General features: G+C 43.4%; 1 long non-coding RNA gene across 1 annotated transcript; it reads left to right on the top strand.

The window, feature by feature from the left end:
• The first annotated feature begins 3341 nt into the window (after positions 1-3341).
• On the top strand, positions 3342-21434 carry LOC134158280 (uncharacterized). Its single transcript, XR_009962695.1, has 2 exons — positions 3342-3395; positions 20927-21434. It is a non-coding gene; the product is annotated as an uncharacterized LOC134158280 (long non-coding RNA).
• The last annotated feature ends 1418 nt before the right edge of the window (positions 21435-22852 follow it).

Genomic DNA, 22852 nt, shown 5'->3' with positions numbered 1-22852 from the left:
CAAATACAAGAGCATGACTCTCCAGAAATAAACTGTAGTTCTGGGTTAAACCTGGCTGCTGCTGAGGTGGGCATACAATGGAAAAGAGAAGAATAGTTTTCCTTTATTCCAGCAGCTCACAGGGACTCCACACTTCTCTGCTTGATCACTATTATACAGAAGCTGGCAGATACCTGAGAACGGGGATTGCCAGCTCAGCAGCAGGGTCAACATCCACCAACACTCTCGGCTTTAGTTTAAGCAGTAGTAGTAGTAGTTCAAAATGAACTGTCATAGTTTAGCAGAGCTGCCTGCTGTGCTTTTGGAAGTGCTAGTCACAGATGCACCTAAAGAAGCAATGCTTCCTCTACCATGAGCAGTAGGACTAACAGTGCTTGATAGGAGCCAGCTGAGTACCTCCGTTTATCCTATGAAAAGGAGCCCAATCAGCTCCCAGCTGGCCAGAATCCACCCTGCAGGGGACAAAAACCCTCCAAAGGAGCAGCCACCTTATATCCAAAAGGTTTTAGGTGCTGTCTTCTTGTTGAGGTTTTTGCCTCTGACCTGGGCTCATTTTGGTGTTGACAGATTGAATCAACACTTGCTGAGATTGGTCCTTTGCAGTGAGACTGTGCTCAGTAATGAAACTGCTTTGTGGAAAGGTAGCTCGGGTCTCTCTAGGCTGTGTGTTGTCCCGCACTGTAGATGCTTCCCCTGGGAGAGGCTCTGATGGATCAGAAGGTGAACTTAATTATGGTCTAGGTATGCTCTGAGAAAATCTAAGGTACCTTAATAGCTTTTGTGCCCCTTTGTTGTCTTCCCCACCACCTAAAAAATTTATCATCTGACCAGGCAGAGTCTCTTTCCATCAGCCCTGGCTAGCTTTAGCTCTGGTTAGCAAAACCTCTGCTTGGGCCTCTTGGAGCCTTATTTGCCTTTCTCTTTGTTTCTGGACACAGTCCTTTATAGCCTTTATTCTTCCTAGGATCTGATTCAAGAGAAGAAGGTTGGATTTGACTCTGTGCTGGCAAATTCTGATGTTTCAGTAACTTTCAAAGCATTCTTGCAGAGAGAGATGACATAGGGAGTCCCCTTGCCAAAATGTAATCATGCAGAAAATGCAAAATGGAGATCACCATATAGATTATTTTATAATGTGGTCACATGAGAGTAGATGGCATAGAAGCCAGAAACTGAGCAGTCACTGCAACAGACTCTAGATTGTTGCAATTTGATTCACGTAAGGGAATTGTGTTAGCTTTTTGGCTGTGGTCTTGATGTTCTATTTGGAAATGTATGATGTCGTTGTACCAAGCAAATCACAGCAAAAGGCCGCTTGTATTTATGTTGGCTAAAGGTTTAACCAAGTGTACATGGCAGCCTTAATTTATTGCTACTTTAACTTTGTTTAGTCACTGAAGGGCTTTATTTATGCTGGTAAATTCAAATAGTGGCTAACAGTGACCACACAGCTAAAGGAATGGCAAGAGTCATTATCACTAAATCACTTTGTTGCTGAGTTCCCTTAATTAAGTGGGGGGGGGGGGGGGGGGGGGGGGGGGGAGGAGGGGGAGAAGAAGGGAAATTGAATCCCTGGGTATTCAATAGAGAATAGGGTGGTAAAAGAGAGTGATCAGTTGCTTTCCTTAGCAAACTGGATTTCTGTAACCTACTATGGCAAGGAAAGAAGGAAAATAAAACTCGAGCGTCGTCTAAACTGCTGAATTAATTGAAGACACATTAAAAAGTTTTATAGAGGCTCTATAAAGTAAAATAAATAGCAAGAAAGTTATATTCTTTATGCAAACATTTTTCATTACGGTACGTGTCGGTCCCTCAGTGAGAGCTCATTAACTTTTTAAAAATTACCTTTAATGGGCTACTCATTATCATCACCATCAAATGCTTCACTTGTCCGACATTCTAGCGTTTAGAGCAGATTAAAGCCAAAATTACCCTCTAGATACAGGGCATATTCAACTGCAGAGGGAGCAAAAAAAAATCCTTCCGTAAAGTCATGGCTTATAAACAGTGAAAATTAGGAATGTTGAAAGCAGCCTTTTTTTAAAGCTCAGAATGTGTCTCAGTGTGGTAGCTGTGGCTTTGAGTAATAAAAAAATGAAAAGGTTTCTCATTTTAAAGTCTCTCATTGAAGAGATACTTGGTTAAAACATAACTGTGAAACAGGCACCTTGCAACCTGGTCTCCAGAGCTTTGGCATATCCTTGTTTGGCTATTTAGCTAAGAGGCTTGAACAAGTCACTTCCGTTGCCTCAACTAAAACTTGTGGGTACTGAGATGTCCTTTGTCAAGGACTGCAAACCTTTGTTTGGAAGCTGCTTTAGGAGATAACGCTTTCATTGTTGCTCATCCTGCAAGGGCTCTGCGGGATCTAAAAAGCAGGAGCAGAAACAGCACCAGATCCAAAACGTTTAGCTTGTTTAAATTGGCTGAAGCTTTTCAGTTTCAGTGGAAGTTTACTCATTTGCACCAGCAGGGAGATTGGCATCCACTCTGTTTCTTTTCTAAGGGCGGTGTTTGGGGAGAGTGGAAATTCAGAAATGTTGATTAGGAATTGCAGACATCCTGGCATGTTTTGATTTAATGGGGCTGCGGTGCTCAAATGTGCTGCTGTGATGAGTAGCAAGGTTCTTCAAGGTTGCTTTAGCAAGGCACCCCCAAAAGCATTTCCTCGATGATGACTTTACTTACTCCTCTGAGGAGGAAAACAATATATAAACAGGGCTCAGTCCTCAGCTGGCTGAACTCTACTAACTCTGAGGGAGCTGGCTGATTCACGTCAGCCATGGGTTTGGAGCGCGCTTTGCCTTTCCTTTCCCTGGGTTATCTGAACAAAACCTCAGTGTGCCTGCGTCACCAATACTCAAAGGTACTCCTGGACTGTGGTAACAAGGAGGCTGAGAAAATGACACCAGCATTATGCAGATGAGACAAGATTCTTTGGTTTAAGCATGCTGTGGTGCCTTGCTATGTTATTCCCAGTTGTGGGGAGGCTGAGGGCTTCCTCTGTCGGTAAAAAGATCCTGGAACTGTTAAGACCCTCCACCTCTGCACCTTTTAATCTATTTCATCCAAGAACCTTAGTTTATTTTTCAAAGCTATTGAACTGCAAATTATGGTGCTGCAATACACAAATTCATCCTGGTGGTGGGGTTTGGTCAGAGTCCTTTGTTTAAAATGAAGGTGTTCTGAAATCATTTTGTCTACTCACAATGCTCTTTTTATCCCTTCAGCTGAGAAGATTCTCCAGGTATTGCTCTTCTGGCACTACAGTGCCTGTCTGATGCAGGAAGTATCTGAAGATGGGTGAAAAGTTCCAGACAAAACAAAAGAAACTTCAGAACGTATCAAATGATGGAGCTGGAGTGTTCCTCAGAGATCCTGAGATGGTCCTGGTAAGGTTCATAAACTGAGACTATTTAAAGCTTGCCATAAAGGATGTGATATCTATGCCCTTGTTATTTCTTATACCTTTAAGGCTGTAAGTTCCAGCATTGCATATACATTGGTAGGTCGGTCCTCATGGCAACCAGATTCAGACACTCCTAAAAATCAAATGAGAGCTCTTCAATCAGGTGTACTGATGTGGTGGTGCTTTCATCTCGAGAGAGAGTTGGCTTGCAGGAAAGCTGAAGGACAACTTAGACCTACCCTGTGTGTAGCTCTGTGGTGGCTACCAAAGCTACCTTTCTTTAAATTAAAAAAAGCTAAAACCCAACATCCCTGTTTACTTGGTATGCAAGCCTGCCAAATGAATATCCTGCCATGAGCAACACAATGGCTCTTTGTGGTCCTGGTGGAAAACCTGGGAATCCAAGCTTGAGTTAAAAAAAAAAATCAGATGCTGAAGCTTAGGCAGGTCAGAGATCCTCCTTTTTAATATTCTAAGCCTGACTTTTAGGCCTGAGATACATATTTTGGTTTCTCCTGCCTAACTTTGTCAAGAGTAGTACTCCTGTATCTCAGGATAAACACACCGATGGTTTTGAAATGTGTAAGCTGAGATTTATCTTGCTTAGTGTGGACATTTCCAGTATCTACAGCTGTGCTTGTCACCTGTAGCTCTGCATATTCACTGTGAAGAAATAGATGCCATTCCAAAGTGGTGTAAATGACCTATTTTGAGGGTCTGCTTGAACTGAATCTAGGTCATTATTCCAGTGACTCTACTGAGCAGATTTCGTAACAGGCCTAGCTCCATTGGAAACAGACTTTCATTGAGAAGGAATACACTGAAAGGAATGCAGTGAAAGGAATACACTGCTTGCAGTTGCAGCCAGTGGTGGCTTGAAGTTCTTTAGCCCTCCATTCCCATCTGTACTCTTTCTTTCTTCCCACTTCCTAGTAATACACCACTCCTCAGGTCTCCCCATCTATAACATCCAATCCATCCCTGGTACTCACAGACAAATGCGTGAGTTGTGGTGTGAAATGGGGAACACAAGATCAAACTCTCTACTGCCTGAGTGCTTTCTCAACCCACCTGTGCCTCCAGAGATAACTTCAGAGTCCCTTAAGGAGAGGGGAAAGACATGATCAACCCAATGTTAGCAAAAGCAATTGTTAACCACGAACCATGAAAATTCTAGTAATTGAAATCTGCAGGAATAACCCAGGAAAAAGTTTGCACTGGGTTACTTTAGAGTGTTTTAGGATATGATTCCCATGAACAAAGGACTTGCCTCTTCAATGTGCTAGTTAGAGGTGGATAGGAAATGTTTCAGAGTTAGGCAAGTCCCTCGTGAAAGCTGACAGAGGAAGAGGAGTGCAGAGGCAGACAGGTTAACAAACAGATTTGGCTAAGACCAAATAGCCTTGCACCTATTCATATTGCAGCACTTGTCTCAAGTGCAGAAAACTCAAGCGTCTCTGATTTCAACACCTCCCTCTGCCTTAAACTAAAAATTCACTTCTGAGAGTAAAAATGTTCCTGGCTAAGACTCTATTGAAAGAGGCACACTTTGAAAAATGTGGATGTCAGTAAGTAAAATCAAGCTTCCTCATAAAACAGCAAAAGAAACCTTCAAATCATCTGTTGTAGACAATTCAGCACCTGCTGTGTGCTGTCAAGTCCCCATGGCATCAGCAGCCACAGATGACTTGTGACATCAAGCCCTGAAACTGAACAATGAGATACAACTGTGCTTAGTACTTGGTAATACCATCGAATCAGATGCTGGTGGCTCAGGTGTTCTAGGCTTCAGGGTGCTTTACGGCTTGAGAGGAAACTCTCACGGCCAAAAGATACACAGCAATTAAAATATAAAAGAAGCAAAATCACTTGATTATTATATGATGCCATGGAATTTGATAGGGAATACAAATAGACCCAGAACACTTGCGCCTTTCTGTGCCTGCCTTGTGACTGATTGTATTTTCACTGGACAGTCACAAACCAGAAAATAAATTACACAAGGTGGTTGGAAGTGCTGGGGATTTGTCCATTGATAACGTTCTTCTCTTACGAGGTCTGTGGGAGGCAAAATGAAATTTCCACGTACATAGGTTTTTTTGAAGCTGAAATTGAATTTTATGTTTCAAGTGAAACATATTTTGGTATCTTTGAACCAATCAGGATTCTGTTCCTAGTCACTCTGGTTTTATACTGTGTCTGCCTGAGCAGCTGTAGTGCTTGGGTACAGCTAAAACTGTGCACACTCAGAGGCTGGGCTTCATGATGAGTTGGTATCTCCTGCTGAACTGGCACAGTACTTCATGGGAACAGTGAAACTGTGGCTTATGGTAAACAGCAAGGAAGGCAGTCCTCCATAACTGATGGCTGAAATCTCAGCCAGGAATGGTACTCAGAATAGCTACATGGATTAAAAGCTCACTCTGTAGTACTGTCATGGTATCAGTGATCCTGAAAACACCTCAGTACAAGGACATGTTTCTCCTAGAGCATCACTGCTCATGTGGACAGACCACAGCCAGTGTCCAAATGCTGGCAGAGGAGAACAACAGCTTTGCCAGCCTTTCTCAGCAGGATTTTTGGAGGCTGCATCATTCCTCCTGGGCAAGGTTTGAACTCCTGGGTTGAGCTGCTTTTAAAGGTGATTCAGGTAGATCTACCTGGGCTGCAATAACTATAGTGTAGAAATACACCAGAAAGAGCTGAAGTTACCTTATTGATAACAGAGGTTTGGCTCACAAAGGTCTGATCGTAGCCTACAACTTCTCTCATCTCTCATTTGCATCCTCTGTGCCTCTTGTGCCAATGCTGGCAGGAGGTGTCACATGTGGGGTACCCCAATGTTGGTATGCAAGGAAAACAGCGCTGCAGAGACATCTACAATTTATTGTTGCCCTCTATTATTCTATCTGCATGTGCCAGTAACATCCAGAGCAGCAAACAGAGCTTTGAAGCATTCTACAGCCATCATCTCCTTTCAGCCCACTACTTAATCTGGTGATATACAGGCCAGCTGGACGATTTCTGAAAAGGAGATAAACGTATAATTTTTATCATGCTGGTACATTCTCTTGCTGCTGCATCTTTGCTGCACTTGGAAATGAAGACAGTGTAATTACCTAACAATTATCTTGTCAGCTTGTAGCAGAATGCAAAATTCGGATTGGGGTAGGGAATGAGAGTGCATTTAAACAGTGGGCTCCTGTGATGTGGTGTTCATTTATTTTCCATGCTAATTTTGGGGCTGGTAATGAAGTAGATGTGTGTGGTGAAGCTAAATGGCCCAGAGTGGCTGTCCAGAATACAGGAGACCAGTTGGCCGTGTACTTTGGCATGCTGCAGGGGTGGGGACAGAGATTCCCTGCACTGCGTTGCTGCATTTCCTTGGTGCCCAGGAATGAGGTTGCCGCTCAAGTGTTTCATGGAGTTTGATTGCCATGGGAAGTGGGGTGGGAGCATGCTTTTGCCTGGTGGATGAAGAGGCAGTCTCTTTTCCGTGTGACCTCTGATGCAGCATGCCTCTAAGTACGTGTTCAGACTGTCCAGCCATGTTCTCTGTCAGTCCCGGTTATGTTTTAACATGACCAGGAGGCAGCAATACATGAAGACTTCTTCATATTCTCCATCCCTTCCTTTTTTGTTCTTTTACTTGCCTGTGTAAATGCCTTTTGGGGGCTCCCTTAAACACAGGGATGCCAACTGAGATAAATGATGATTATCTGCCATTGTGAACAGCCATGTTAAACTGATATGTATATATTTGGAGAGTGCTCACAAGGTTTAAATCTCATCTATGTGAGGCATCGTTCCTCTCTGATTCACAATATGCTTTTGGGCAAACCTTCGGCTGGCATTTTTGTCTCAAACAGATGTCCTTCCCTTGTCTGTCATTAAATACTCAGACCTCTCCTGGTAGAAGGGGCTCTGGCAGTGTGGCAGTTCCAAGCTCACACTGAAGCAGAATTTACAACCAGTATTGCCATGAATTCCAGCTGTTCTGCACTGGTGAGGCACAGCCATGGAGTAGGTTTGTTTTTCACTGCTCAGTTTACAGCTTTTTCACTCCTGACTTGCATAGCTTGAGAGACATCTTAGCAAGTCTACCAGTCAGCACAGAGAGGAACATGAGAAGTGGCTTTCAGCTGAGAGACTCTGATGGGCCCTGGTCTGGTGTCAATACACTTGAAGAGTTTTCAAAACAAATGCTGTTTCTGTCAGTGCAATTCTGTTAACACTTTGGCATTTCAAGGTCTAAGCCTCCTGCCTTTAGTAGGTAGTGTGGGATTTTAGTGATTAGAAAGCATCATATTATGGGTTGCTAAGTGGTTTGCATTTCAAAGTCAGCTGCAAGTTAAGATGTATCTTGGCAGAAACATGCAGTAAATGGGCCAGGCTTCCAAATAGAGACCAGGCTGCCTTTTGCAAAGGAGTTCTCATTCTGGGATAGGCAGTCGCATTGCACTGCTGTGTGCCTTGCATGGCTGGAATGGTATGAGTAGTCCAGGACTGAGTGAGATGTGCTTGACAATCTAAGTTCTTTGGGGATGGTCTTTTTCATGCAGTGCAGTGAATGTTGCACTGAACCAATTTTTTTGCACTGTTTAGGCATAAAACTTTCTTCAGCACTGTGCATGTTCTTGAGGCCTTGACCTTTTATATTGCTGTGAGTCCTGTAAGCATTTGCAAGGCTTTCTGAATAATTGCTAAGAATAGAGATAGTGAAGGATGTTAAGTGCAACTTTCACAAACTAAAAGTGCTTAGTTTTGCCTTGAGAACAGGAATGCTAAGTTGTCCTTCATCCAGTCCAGGCCATGGCAGAAAGGCATGTTCAAAGGAAAGAAGGGCAGAAAAGACAATGTTCAAAAGGAGTGGAAGTAACGCAACAAAAAGCAGAGAGCAGCAGCAAACTTGTGCATACAATCCTACTCTCCTGCACTGCCCATTGCTCCACCAAAGGAGCTGGGAAAGACTGTGTAGCCAGTGGTGAAAGCAAAGGCAGCTTCAGCTGGGAAGGGAGGAGGAAAGGTGTTTACTTAGGGTGTTTAATTGCTTGCTTTCTTCTTTCTCATTACCCAAATCAGTGATTAGAAGTTTGTGTCAATTTGCAATAACTTAAGTAAAAAAGATCCCCCAGTAGAGGCTGTCTTGCTAGCAACAGTGAGTGTGCCCAGTACAGGAGCTGGTGGAGAATGCAGGCCTGGTGTGGTCTGGGGTTGGAATAATTTAAGTGACTCCTGTAACACCTTGGATGGAGAGGAGGTGTGAACAATGTGTAAGCAAGTGGGAAAGAGTTTGAAGCTGCCTGAACAGGATCTCAAGGGTTGGGAGAATGAATACGAAGAGGTCAGCTGTATCACAGTCTGACTATCGGTTCACAAACTTCAACCCTCATCCCTGTGGACTAGACTGTATGGGTTAATATTATAACAATCTGAATGTGTGCTAATTACAGACGTCACTCCTTGATCCTGCAGCAAATGTAACCAAGTCACAGCACATTGAATATGTGTGCATTACAAATGCCACCCCTTGCGCCTGTGGACTGCATTATTGGAGTTAATGTAATCTGAGCACTTCTGACAAATTTCATACCTTGTTCCTGCAGAGCATAAAGCTAAAAATACAACAGAATTTTTCATTTATTTAACTGTACTCTAGCACACAAAGAAGATGATGAAGATAGTACAAGCAAAGATTAACACCACTGTGGAGGTACCAATAGGTTCATGAGTGGGAGAGCTGTAGGCAGTTCTGTCAGCTGCCTACTACACTGCAGCCATGGATGCTGAAGCCTGCCACGTGTGTCCAGTGCAGCACTTGTGAGATCATTGGGTGCTCATGCATGTGCTAATTGAGTGTTCATGCATGAGTACATTGGGTAAACTCAAGTGAACTGTGCAATCATGCACAAAGCAGTCAGGTTCTGATGCATGAATTCAGTGATCACATGTGGCCTGATTGTGCAGTCATGCATGAGCTAATGAGGCGTCTTGAACCCCTTGGATGCCCATGTGTGAGCTGATTAGGTGCTCAAGCATGAATTAATTGTGCCTTCATGCAGGGGCTAATTGGAAAATCAAGTGTAAGGTGGCAGGACACTCACGCATGCACTAGCTGGGCTCTCATGCACAAATTACTCAGGCTGTGTGGTGTAAATTAATTTGGCACTTGGATGTGAATTAATTGCGAGTCCGCAGTTGAATTCATTGGGCACTCAGGGATGAATTGACTGGACCCTCATGCATGAACTGATAGGCCACTCAGGTGTGATTTATTGTATGTCTATGCATAAACTAATTGGGCATTCATGCACACAGTTACTGGGTGCTCATGCACAAACTTAACTGAACATTCAAGCGTGAACTAGTTGGGCATCCCTGTCTGACTTTATTGGACACTAATGCATGAATGCAGTAAGCCCTCCAATTTATGCCCTGAGGGGCATAATAATATGTATTCATTCAGATGGTCAGAATATTAACCCCTGCAGTCTGATCCATGAGGATGAGGGTTGATGTTTGTGAGCACTACATGCAGTCAGATTGTGATAACACTGACCCCAGTAATTTAGTCCACAAGGTCAATGGGTGGAGCTTGTACGAGATGAAAGTTCAGGCTGAGATGATGATGATAACCCCTGTAATGTGGCTCCCTGATGGCGGGGATAGAAATTTAGTAAGTGCATGTGCACTGTCTTATAATGTTAACCCCATGCGGTCTGGACAACAGATGGAGTTTGTGTTGGATAACATGTTCTTAGGGACATGGTTTAGTGGTGGATTTGGTAGTGTTAGGTTAATGGTTGGAGTTGATGATTTTAAGGGTCTTTTCCAACTGAAATGATTTTATGATTCTATGATGTTAGCTCTGATGTGCAAGGAACAGATTTTTAGAGAGCATGTGTACATACTGCTGTGGTGTTAATCCCTACTGTGTGTTCTGCAGGGATAAAACACGGAATTCCTAATTGCTGTATATTAGGATTGTGCAGATGTTGAAAATAGAGTTTGTAGTGTATGTATGTTGAGACAGCCCTTAAGTATGTGTTTTGCAAGAGGTGAAGGGTAGAAGGCATTGAGATTCAGTTGCAGGGTTTACTACATTTGTGCATGGGCACATAATTAGCTCATGCATGAGTGCCAGTTTAGTCCATGCATGGGATGGGTGCCCAATTAGCTCATGCATGATTGCCCTGTTAGTTCATGCCTGATCACCCAATTGCTTCATGCATGGATGCCAAATTAGTGCACGCTTTATTGCTCAAATAGTTCATGCATGAGTACCCAATTAGTTCATGCTTTGGGGCCCAATCGATTCACACTTGAGAGTCCAATTAGTTCTGGATGAGCACCCAATTTACTCATGCATGAATGCTCAATTAGTACATGCATGAGCTTCATCCCCAAGTGCACCATGAGTTCACACCAGTGCCACACTGGACACACATGAGGTTGGGCATCCAGGGCTGCAGTGTTATCAGTGTTCCACATGGTGGCCATGAACTGCTCTGTGCAGGTGGCAGCTGGCTCTGAACTTGATATGGTGTCCCAAAATGCCAGGCTCTCAGAGGACCCTGCAGGGGCCCAGCACAGACAGTGTGGGGAGATGGTGGAGGAGGCATATGGACAGGAAAGTGTCAGAGAAGACATGCATGGAAGAGGATGCTCCATGCCCAAGGGATGCTTGCCTGCATCACTGCAGCCTATGGACCACCCCTTAATTGCTTAATTGCTTATGTATTCTTTCTTGATACCTGAATGGGTGATTAGACATTTGTGTTAATTGGCAATAACTAAAGTAAAAGTTCCCCTAGTGAAGGCTGTTCTGCGCACTACAGTAATTAGTGGAGGATGCAGGCAGCACCTAGGGCTAGTATGGCCTGGGACTGCAATAATTTGAGGCTCAGGAAGGAGTGTTGATTTTGATACTTGGAATTTGGGGTGTTGTGGTGTGTCTGTCATATCTGGAGGGGTTATGTGCAAACAGTGTGTAAGTAGGTGGGAAATGGAGAGATCAAGGCTACCGGAGCAATGCCCTGAAGGGGATGGGAAAGTGGCTGGGAGGAGATGGCATGGGTTCTGCTTCAAGCCTCTGCCACACTGGCCTGCAGCCAGGCCTGTCTCCACACAACGGATCCAAGAGCACCTTCCATGGAGGGTCAGCATGGCTGGAAAGGACCCCGAGTGCTGCATGCTGCTGTGCTGTGAGGTGTAGAGGGCTGATGGTGTCTCCAGAGAGCCCAGCAGTACTTGGCAGAGCTGGGGTATTGAGCGAGGGTCTGTTTTAGAGCAAAGCCACCTAAAGGAAATATTAACAACTGCTCAGCACAAGAGGGAGGTTCTCGGTCAGGACAAGCAGCTTGTAGTGCTGTGCTGGTCAAAATGTGATACAGTGCTTATCCCTACTGGTCCCTGGGGGTGACAGTGGAGTTTGTAATTGGCGTAAATGAAGGTTGTTAAAAGTAGAGTTTATAATGGATTGATGTTGAAATAGTTCCTGTGTGTTTTTCACGTGTATTAGGCATAGATTGCAGGGTTTACCGTGTTAACACATGAGCACCCAACTTGTTCATGCATGAGTGCCTGATGAGTTCATGCTTGAGAAGCTGATCAGTTCACGCTTGGGCACAAAATTAGCTCATGCTTGCACGCCCAGTTGATTTGTGCATGGGTGCCCGATCGATTCATGCATGAGAACCCAATTACTTCACGCTTGCATGCACAATTAATCTCCGCTTGAGTGCCTAATTGAGTTCTGCATGAGTGCTCCATTAATTTGATAAGGGCTCAGGAAAGTGCCATTGCTATGAACCCCAAAACTGGAGCCAGATCCAAATTAAAGCCACACCCCCTAAAGGCCCTCTGGACAAATGAATCTAGGCTGAAAAGCAGTCCTTTGGTTCAGATGGAAAAGAAATGAAAGCCAGCTCTCATTCTCCACCTGGGTATAATTAGTACAACTTTAACTTGGATCCTTTTTTAGGACCCAGAAAGCAGCTGTGTGGGATGTTGGCTTTCTCCACTCCGAGTTCTAGCTAATCCAGCCTTTCTGTTTCCATATGGGGGTTTTGTTTTGTTTTATGCGCTAATCATTAAAATGTAATTTCCCATCATGTAGCTTCCTTGGCCAGCATGAAATGCCTATGGAAACAAAGGTATTGTAAATGAAAAAGCAAGTTAAACCAGCAGGAAAAGTCAAGAATACAGGGCAGTTCCCAGCCTGCTTCAGTAGAAAGCAGCAGCGCTGTGTTCTCACCTCCAGTGGATGCTGTAAAAGATTGTGCATGCGCAGTGCCTGGGCATGGTCTTCAGAAAACAAAACTATTTTTGTTAGTGAAGGTCTGGAAGAGGAGAGTATAAAATCTTGTGTACTATTACTTAGGCTGTGTTTTCCTTTTGCTTCTTGTCTTCGTCATTTTCATGAAGATGGCAGCTCCATTATCTAATCTCCATTTCTTGGAGGAGTTTACCAGTCTCCCAGCATTGGCTCCTCCCTGCTGGCCAATGTAGTTCCTCAGCTAATGTCAGAGCAGTGGAATTGCCTTTGGAGGTCACATACCTTGGCCATCAGATGTTTCCTTTAAGACTCAGGAGCACTCAAAGGTGTTTTAGACCTGTTTTTAGACTCAACCTGTTGATGCTTCTAGACTGACTTTTTTACTCCACAGTGTCCTTTTGGAAGCTTTAACTGACCTATGGAGGTTGCTTCCAGTAGGAACATGAAATAGCAAGTGTTTCACCAGCTCACACCACCTTTACAATCTGTCCTTCTTTAGAAAGGGCTGAAACCTTGTTGTGTCATATATGGCCACACTGTAGCTTGTCACTCCAAAAGCTGCTGTCTGGGAGGGAAACCACGCAGCTATTTTTGTATATATGGAAAAGGAACAGGAGGCCATAAGCTTGTCTGTCTGCTACATTTTTACTTGCTCTCAGCTATGTAATACCTGATGCATGCAGGGTGGTTTTGTTACTGGGTTTGAACCATTCTTACTTAAAGTGGAAACGCTTCTCTGTTTTGTCTCTGGTACCTGCTTTTGTACAACAAAATCCCTTACGGTGGCTCACTTGTCACTGCTTTCAGTGTTTGGATGGTATCAGGTTTTTGAGGGCTTTTGCAACCATGGAGAAACTGTGATTTATTTTTTTCAATGGTACCTTGAGGCGGGGGGAAGAGCAAAAATGTTGGACATGCTTGGGCGTCTCCCGATGGGATTTAATATTCTGGTTTCCCATCTCAAAATAAAAGAATGACAAGTTAGAGCTGTTTGGGCTTGAAGATGCGGGAGTAAATCTCACTTGGGAGCTAAGTCCTGCTCTTCCTATTTGCTTTGAATAGGACTTTACTCTCTGGGTGGTGTCCCTGATTTAGAACATCCTTAGCAGGTGCAACCTGAATGGAATGAGGCAGCATAACAACAGCTATATAGGAGTAGAGAGGAGGTGGTGTTTTAAAAGGTAGGCATGAAATGGGTTACTGCACACAGGACAAAGTAGAGGAGTGTTTTGGAAAGCGTTTCTGATATCACTTCTATTGCATCTTAAGCTGGCAGCAAAGGGATATATTGTGCACTCATGTGCCTTCCCAAGTGGAAGGTCCTCACTTAAGTTGTGTTAGGTCTCTTTTGAAACATTTACAACAACATGGCCTAATTGTACCTCTGGTGTTGCAAGCTTAAGGACAGTGTTGGTTTTCATGGTCTGCAGCATTGTGTATGCTAGCAGCTCCTCTTCAGGGATGTGAGGACTCTGAGCGCTGTTCCATGCTGCATCTGGAAGCTGACCAAGAAGCTGCATCGACATCACCTTCCCATCAGACTGCTGGAGTTGCACTGCCCTCCTGGGCACTGAGTTAGTGCCAGTGTAACTACATGGAAGGAAAAGAGACTAAGGATGAAGGACGCAAAAAGCCTTCTTTTCATCTTGGGCTGATATGCCTTTGCTGCTTAGTATTAATGTGGCAATGTAGCAACTGAATGGCAAAAGGCTGTGCTGCTCACACACTGAACTGTGAGGGCTTAGGAGAGAGTGTGAATTGCTGCAGCTTTGGTGTGATGTCTGGATATTCCTTTTCCATGAAGGATGAAAGAACAAAGTGATATTCAATTTGGGTCCATAGTTCTTTGCCGTCCTCCTTGTCCCTGAAGATAAGTAAGGATGGAGGATGTGTAGGTCTTAGAAGTCCTCCCTCTCCACCTTTTGCTCTAGCTCCTCTCCCTGCAGGGGTTTAGAATGTAGGTGAGCTGGCTTCTGAACACTAAAGAAAATGAAATATTTGCTACCTGTGGTCACAGAGAGGAGACTGAATTTCAGAGGGTTGAGAGCTTTCCTCAGCTCATAGGTGGCCTTTGAGTCTTGCTGTAACAGGCACTGTTTCTGTCTTCAGCAGTTCTTTTCTTCTACCTCAGTCTTGCTAGAGCTTACAGTGGGTCATAATGCAGTGGACAGCCTGGTTTGTCAAACTCTCTTCTTTATCTCACACTCTTTCCTGTGAGTAGCAGTGAGAGACAACTGATGCGGAGTCTGAGGAATCAGAGCAGTCAGGTCCAGAGCACAGCCCTCTTCTTGGGCATCTAGCTGTCTGGGTTAGAGAGTTTGGCTGGCAGAGTCAAGGTCAGCTCCCTCACTGATAAGAGCTTTTGTGAAGAAAGCTGGAAGTGATGGCCAGCCTCTCCTTTCCTTTGGGAACTGCTTTTAAGCTGGAGCTCTGCTGCTGGCCCCCACCCATGCTCCATCATAGCCTTGCAGCAGCTGTATCTATGACTGCCATAACTCTGACCCTGACCTGGACCTGCTGACCAGGCTTCCTGGCTAGACATCAGACCTGCCCCATCGCTGCAGACTCACTGCATCACTACTGGGCTATGTCTGATGACTCTCACCCTGACCCTGACCTGGACCTGTTGATCTCCATTCCAACTCTGTGTTGGTGAGGTCAGTGCTTGCGTCTGCTTTATTATCCTGCTCTGTTCCCAGCTTCCTGTCCCTTGCAGAGCAGCCAGTCCTCACTTCTCCTTGACAGTTAGCAAAGGTGGGGTCAGTGGTAAACTTCAGCTTAAAAGCAATTCCCAAGGGAAATAATAGGGAGGTCCTTGCTTCTGACTTTCTTCACAACAGCTCTTATCAGTGGCAAAGCTGTCCTTGAACTCAGCCAGCTGAACTCTTCAGCTTGGCCAACTACATCCTAGAAAGGGGATGTACTCTGGGCTCTGAGTGTCATCCTGGCTGAGAACCAGTGCTTCCTCTGTCTTCTCCTAGCACATTCTGGCTCAATGGCTCTGATTCACTTGCAAGTCTGCATGCTCAATAATCCTACTCCTGCTCCCTTGGTCTTTCACAGCTGCATGTCACTTGCTCCTTGTCCAGCATTGTACACAGCTCTTCCTGTTACTAGGATTTTTGTGGTCCCAGAGCACCTCTTGCTCTTGTTCCAGGCCTTATTGAAAAGTTTTAACAACCAACATAACACACTTTTAACATTAATAACCAAGTGTCGTCATGTGCTGCCAGAGCAATCCCACTGAATTCCAACCCCTCAAGCCTGTAAAATGCCCCCCAGCCTGTACCTTACTTGTGTGGGGAAATTTGGTGAGTGGAAGGTGCTGTGTCCTGAATCTCTCTGAGGCATGAAGCATCATCTCTTGCAGGAGGCTTGTGGCCGAAATGGTGATGTTCTGCTTCACTGCTAAAGGCAGTGTTTGACTGGTCACTGGTTTTGGGGAGGGTGGAGGGAAGAGACAGATAGCTGCCAGCTTTTTAATGTAATCTATGACTGGACCAGGTGCAGTGATGTGTTTGGTGATGGGTAAGGAGATCATCTGAGCCTGGTTTTTGTTTGATGTTGCAAACCTGACGCTGTTCTTGAGACCTCCACTCAGCCCAGCAAAACAGTAACTGTCCTTATTTTTTAGTAGATACCCCATCAAATGCTGGTTATGCATGTTGGTAGACCTCCTTGGTTTCACTAGTATCTCATTTCTGCTTTCTTGCTTTGTTGATGTTATTACCTGACAGACAACTTGAACTTTTGATCTTTGTGGGGAAGAGTGTAAGTCCAAATAGGGGTGGGGAGTAGGTCCAAGTAGTACATGTGAAGAAAGTAGATTTATTCTCACTTTTGTTGATGGGACATCTACAGCACATATGAAAAGGATGCTTTCATTTCTCTTCTTCCTCCCATTCTACTACATCTCCCTAATGCTGCTCCTACTTGAGGCGATGTACCCAAGTGCCTCATTTTTCTTCATTGTAACAGTTGTTATATCATATCTTAATGTACCTGTTGATGCTCTGCAAAACAAGGAGATGACGTTTTAATTCTGAGGCTCTGCTATTTGCATTTTTAGGCATTCAGGACTGGGAGGTAATGGAATTTATAAGCCCTGTAGCTTAGACACAATTTGAGATAAATCTCAAACTGCAAAAGGATTGTTGGATTAGTATCAACACTTTTTGGGGGAGGAAAAGGGACTAATTTAGAAGTGGGTCAGCCCACTGAAAAGCTTCATGATGAAATATGGAGTATTTGGAAGTGAAGGGGCGAGGACAGGGACATGGTGGTAAGGATGAACATGGGGAGTGAGCCTGTCAGGTAGGCATGGTTAAGCTAGCTTTAAATGAACTAGTGACAGCAGGGTAAATTAGACTGCACTATGCTCCACACAGCCTCATCTGCAGCAGCCCCTGAGCAGGTGAGTTTTACAGCAAACTCAGATACCTCTGCACTACAGACATACCCTGAGGTAAAGAGAATATAAATAGGGTTGGAAGATGAGGGATGGAGCGAGCAGCCAATCTGCAGAGGGCAGAGGAGCCAGGATCAAAACTGCTGCTGGTTCTTTGAAAGTCATGAAAAGCCAGAGCCTTAGTTTGCTCACACAGGCACAGCTCCTCTGGGCTTCGGGGAGGAAGTGTCGGAGAGGCTCTCAAAGCATGTGTGTGCAGAGCCAGCCTTGTTGTGCTAAACCCCATGTTCTGATTAACTGTGCACGTGGCAGGAATTTTGCATCACCACTAAAGCAATAAAAAGTCCTGATAGGTTTCCATGACATTAATTTTAGTTCATTTGAGATAATCCATGTAGGGCTTAAATAATACATGAGATTTATGCCATCAAAGATATGCACCGTATCTCGGGCTCAGAGCAGAGAAATCTGCCTTGTTGACACCAACCAGCCAAACCAGGAGACAGGACAGAACTAGTTTTTCATGGGAGTACTGCTGCCTGTTTCTTCTCCTGGCTTTCATCTCTTTCTCCCTCTCTTCCCCCCCTCCCCTTTTCTGTTGTTGATTGGTGTCACCTCACATGCTTAGGATGTCTGCCTGTCTGCTCGGAGTGTGAACACATTCCTCAGAATGCTGATTTGCTCGTTTCACACCAGTGTCAAAATGACTTATTAAATTCGGCACCTCCTGATACTCGGTGCCTGATGTGTTGCTATCCAAACATTAAATGACAATAAGCATATGCAGCCACTGGGCCTAGCAAACTCATTTAGTTTGATAAAAATGTCATGGCAATATGCTTTAAATCAGTGTCCTTTTCATCATTAATTGGTAGCTGTAGACCTCTTCCCTGTGCTTAGTGCAAGTTTGAGGATGCTGCCCCTTCCAGCCTGATTAAGCATGTTCCTAACTGTAGAAATCCTTTCCAGTGGCAGTGTTATTTCACCAAGATGTGGATTTTGCTCTTAATTAGCCAGCATGCCACCAGGGATACTTCAGTCATGGGTGTGAAAAAGCCTCCAGCAGAAGATCATTGTCTCGGATTAAAAAAAAATGATCTATCAGTGGCTTGGGAATAATTGGCATCTTTGGTGATGGTAAGTTGGCTCTAGCATTGACAATATGTTCTGGTGTAATAGCAGTACCTGCTTGTCTGCTTTCCAGTTGGCTCACTTGGGATTCCACAAGAGCAGTTCTGTGTGTACCAGCATACAAAGTACAATGCAGGGGGTGGGGAACCCTTCCCCACCTTTTCTGCTGTCACTGGGGAGCTGCGTAGCTTTCACGAGGCATTGTAAACACAGGTTTTGCATTCTCTTCAGCAGAAAAGCACCTTCTTGGGCCATATTTACTCATCAATGGAAAGCTTACAAAAAGAAATCCTCACACATTTAAAATCAATAGCAGAAATCTGTGGCAAGTGGGATCCTGCTCCCAGTTTAAGTAGCTGGGAAGAATCCAGATGTCATATATGTTAATATATGTTACAGCTTCCGTTTTGTAGACACTGAACTCAAACCTGAATGTGTCTGTTCATTTCTTGTTACTAGTCATGTACTTAATTTGGACTTTTGCTTTACTTTTGTCTTTCTGTTGTCAGAAAGGTTTGACCTACTAAATCCCTTTTGTTATTTTGCATGCCTTAAGCGCCTAAAGCTGGCCTAATTTTCAGTGCATGGAGGGGACTCGTGCCCAAAGGTCTTGAATATAAATTCATTGACTCCTCCTGTTCCTAGGGTATATAAACTTATTATTTGCTGGGATACTTGTACTGTGAGAGAACAGGATTTCAGGCATCTCTGTGAAGATACTTGTTTCCCACTTCTGGAATGACTTTAAAATACCAGAAGCAGTATCTGCAAGAATGATTCAGCCTAGTGGAATTAAAAACCCTGCCTTGTATAGAAATAAGAATTCTGTTAATAAAATGTCTTTGTGTGATATAACCAAGTTTTAAAAAGGGGGCAGTAATGTGCATGTGGGGAAACTCATCCTGCCTGAGGTGCAAAAGTATGGGAGTCTGTAGGTCATGTTGTGCTGCTACCTGAGACTACTGTAGTATTTATGGACTCAACCTAAATTCCTTGAAGAAATCAAACCGAAACAATCTCATTTACTAAAAGTGTGCTTGATATAAAGCTCAGTAAAATCAATGGCAAGTCTTGGGATGTGATTCTGATTGTCAAGAACTTGCAATTACTTAGCGTATCTTCTAAAGAGAGAGAGATAGGTACTATTTCAGCAGTTAAAGATGTTCTTTTCCAAATGGAATGAACTCTAACACGTCCTTCACACTGTGAGCTTGTCAAGTTGTAGCTGAAAGATATGTGATCAGGCATTCTGAGGTGCCTGTCTTGTAACAGCAGAGCAGAGGCTGTTGTACTGGTGTCAAATGAAACGAAGAGATGGCTGGACTTTGCAGGGGCTATCTTCTCCAGATAAAAGGCCAGTGACCTTTTCACATCAAGCCCAGAGAGAAGGGTCTGGTTAAGGGTGGTATGCAAAAGTGTTGGCAAGAGGGACTGATTCATTAAGGCAGAACTCCTTCCTCTTACCTTAGGGAAGTAATTTAAGATGCGTCTATCACATTGCTGTATCCTCACAGGGACGGTGGATTATTCTTTAAAAGCAGAAACAAAAGGAAAAGCATTCTGAAATATTGAAGTAATACCTTTAATTTAGGGAAAATTGGAGTATTTTTCCTTTGAGCTTCTGAATCTTTTTCAAAGTGTTTTAATTTAACAATTAGCTTCCCATGAGAAGGAGGTAATCAGAAAATCAAATAGAATAGTTCTGGTGCACTATAAAATCTTGTACTGAGCAGAAATGCTGGAGACTTTTTTTTGTTTTCCTTTGGTTAGCTGAATTCAAAGATTTAAAAAGGTGTATATGATCTTAAGGTCCTTTCCAACCCTAACTATTCTGTGATTCTATTGTCACTTCTCTCCCCATCCTCAATTCAGTCACAAGAGAAAAGACCTTGTTTACATCATTGCTAGTAGGAACCCAGATTTTATAAACTACTTTTTCCTCTGGTACTCCATTAGGCAGTGCTGGCTGTAGGCCATTCTTATAGACCCTTCCTAATGTGTTAGAAGAGCTTGCAATACTTGCTTGCAAGGAGAGTGCTTCTTGTCAACCCTTTGAAACATCTTTCCTTCAACTGCCTTTCTACAGGTAGTTTGTCCACACTACCACATATTTATCAATAAGTCTTTCCACTTGTGTGTGCCAAATTGGGTTTGTTGTGTGAGTAAAACATTGGGTGTTATAGCGCAAAATCCCTTTGTTCAATTTTTTTACCAGTCAGTGTCAGCCTCTCTTACCTCACTAGACATGGATGGTGTGTGGGCAGGAGAATTCGCTAGGAGATTGCATCTCTTGTACCTGATGTAGTAGTATTATTTATATCTGAAGTGGCAGAAAAGAACCACTGAGCACCAGTTCCGCTCATGCTCTAGAAACGGGATTACTATCAAGACCAGCTTGGGAAGGTAATACTACCTTAACACTCCAGCAAATGTTAGGGAAGAAAGGGAAAGGAGAAAGGAAGAGGCTTCAGGCAACTGTTGACATTTATCTTGTGATGTGAACGGTGTGTATTTTCCAGCCTCATGAAATATCTTGTAAAAGGGAAGAACAAGAATGACAAAGGTCAGGAAGACAATAATAAAATAGGACTTTGCAGACAAAGCATTAGTGTTTCTGATGACAAGGGAGAAGATTTTTGGTGCTATTTGTGTGTGTCATTCAAGTAGCATATTAACACAAGCAGTGCTTTATTTTCAGTACTTTACAGGCCAGCCAGGGGAGTAACTGAATATACTCACTTGGAGAAATAATAGAAGGCTCAGAGAAGACATCAAAGTCTGGGAGGAGATTGGGCTGTGGGTGCTTTTGGAAAGGCTACAGGACTAAGAGCACTTGAGTTAAATCAGTGCTGACTGTTGACTAAAAGACCCTGCCTTGTTTATAGGGAAAACTTAAGATCATCTTGTGTTTGTTTCTTCTCTGGTGTGCAGTGGCGAGACAAAGTGTTGAAAGTCCTTTGTGATGATATAGAAATACACAAGAGCTGATCACTTTAAAGTTCCCCTGCTACTGCCATAGTTTTTGATTTAATTCTTCTCATTCATCAAAGTGTTTGGATGTGATATTTGAGTTGATGTAGGCGAGTAGGAAAGCGGAGTGAAAATACTGATATCAAAGACGACACTGAAAAGATGTGGAAATTGGGCCGAGTCAGGTTTCCATAGTTAGAATAAGAATCCCTCAAATAAACAAGCAGAAAATTGTTCTCATCTCCGGTGCCTGTGAGTCTGTTAAAGTAAAGTAGAACTGACAGAGCTACTCAGAGTCTCTATGTTTGAGTTAACAGTGGTGCCATTCAGACAACAAACAAACTCTTCTGCTTACACACACACAAATATTTTTGGGAAGAATTCCTTACTTTTGCAGGACCATTATTAGAAAAATACCCCTAAATAACAGTTTATTAAAGATGTTGAAAATAACATAACTATATCCATTTGCACTGAATATTTCTTTAGATCACAACACTTCTGAATGGAATGAGATCTCAGGAAAGCTCCAAAGACAGGCGTGGTGAGAGTCGGTGGATACCAGTAAGAACAATTTGCTGGTTTGTTTGTGATGAGTGGTAAAGAGTTAAGTGAAACCTGAAAACTGTTAGTTTGTGGCACTGCTGCTGTGCACTGTATTCTGGTTAAAATCTGTTGTCACAGCTTTATCATCCATGTAATCAGCTGTGATATTGGCTCTGTGTAGCCCCTCCTGCCTGCTTTCTCCCAGTTTACGCTGGGAGGAAGTAGAGTAGTAGAGAAAGAAAAGGAACAGAAGCATTCACTTGGTCTGAAGTGCTGTTAAAAGGACATCTATGGGCCTCTTACTTCATACGGTTTCATTCTGTAAATGCCACTTGAACTAAAATATTCCCTTTCATCTTTCTGACAGAAATATGACACAGTAATTCTTTGTGAAAATGTAGATGATACGCTGCAGTAGTTACAGTGAGTTAGGATTAAGTGGCAAATGCCTACTCTTAAAGACTTAATTAAAGACACAATAGCTCTGGGAGGTCATTATTGTAATTATAGTGCTGCCTATATTGTTGTAGCCAAGTACATGGTTGTAGTGCCATGTTATCCCTACATAGCATCCCGGTTTGATGAGGCAGCTGCTGCATACATCCCATATACTATCTTTTACACTAGCCTTTTGCTAGTCTGTTTAAGCTTTAAAATGAGATTCAGGGCTCAGTTTATCTTCACCAGTTTATATGGGTACAGTTCTATTAACTTAAGTGCTACATGTTGTTACCCCCATGTGCTGGTCTAAAGTTAAACCTTCTGGCTTTGGTTAAAATCTGCAGAAATTAAGGGTTGAAACATGACATTTGTCTTAATGCTCTGTGTGTACATGAAGAGATTGAGAAGAAATAATAGTTCTCGTCCTGGCAATCAACAGGCAATTTGAAGAACAGATCCCCAACTGAGGAAATCAGAGGTTTTGTGTAAAATTCAGTCTTGAAATTAAAGAATATTAATGTCTCACAACAATAGTTTTTAGCAGTGTATTTGAGGGATGTTCAACATACTCATCTTTCCTAGAGGCAGGATTTTTCCCTACAGTAGCTTTCCAGTGTTTTGTCCAGTCTTCATGCAGTATGACTGTTGCTGCTTACTGTGAGAGGGA

The sequence above is a fragment of the Pezoporus occidentalis genome, unplaced genomic scaffold (assembly GCF_034315485.1).
Source record: "Pezoporus occidentalis ecotype Australia unplaced genomic scaffold, CSIRO_AGI_Poc_V1 ctg10, whole genome shotgun sequence".
NCBI lineage: Eukaryota > Metazoa > Chordata > Aves > Psittaciformes > Psittacidae > Pezoporus > Pezoporus occidentalis.
The sequence above is the reverse complement of the archived record's forward strand: the minus strand, read 5'-3'. Positions and strand labels throughout refer to the sequence as shown.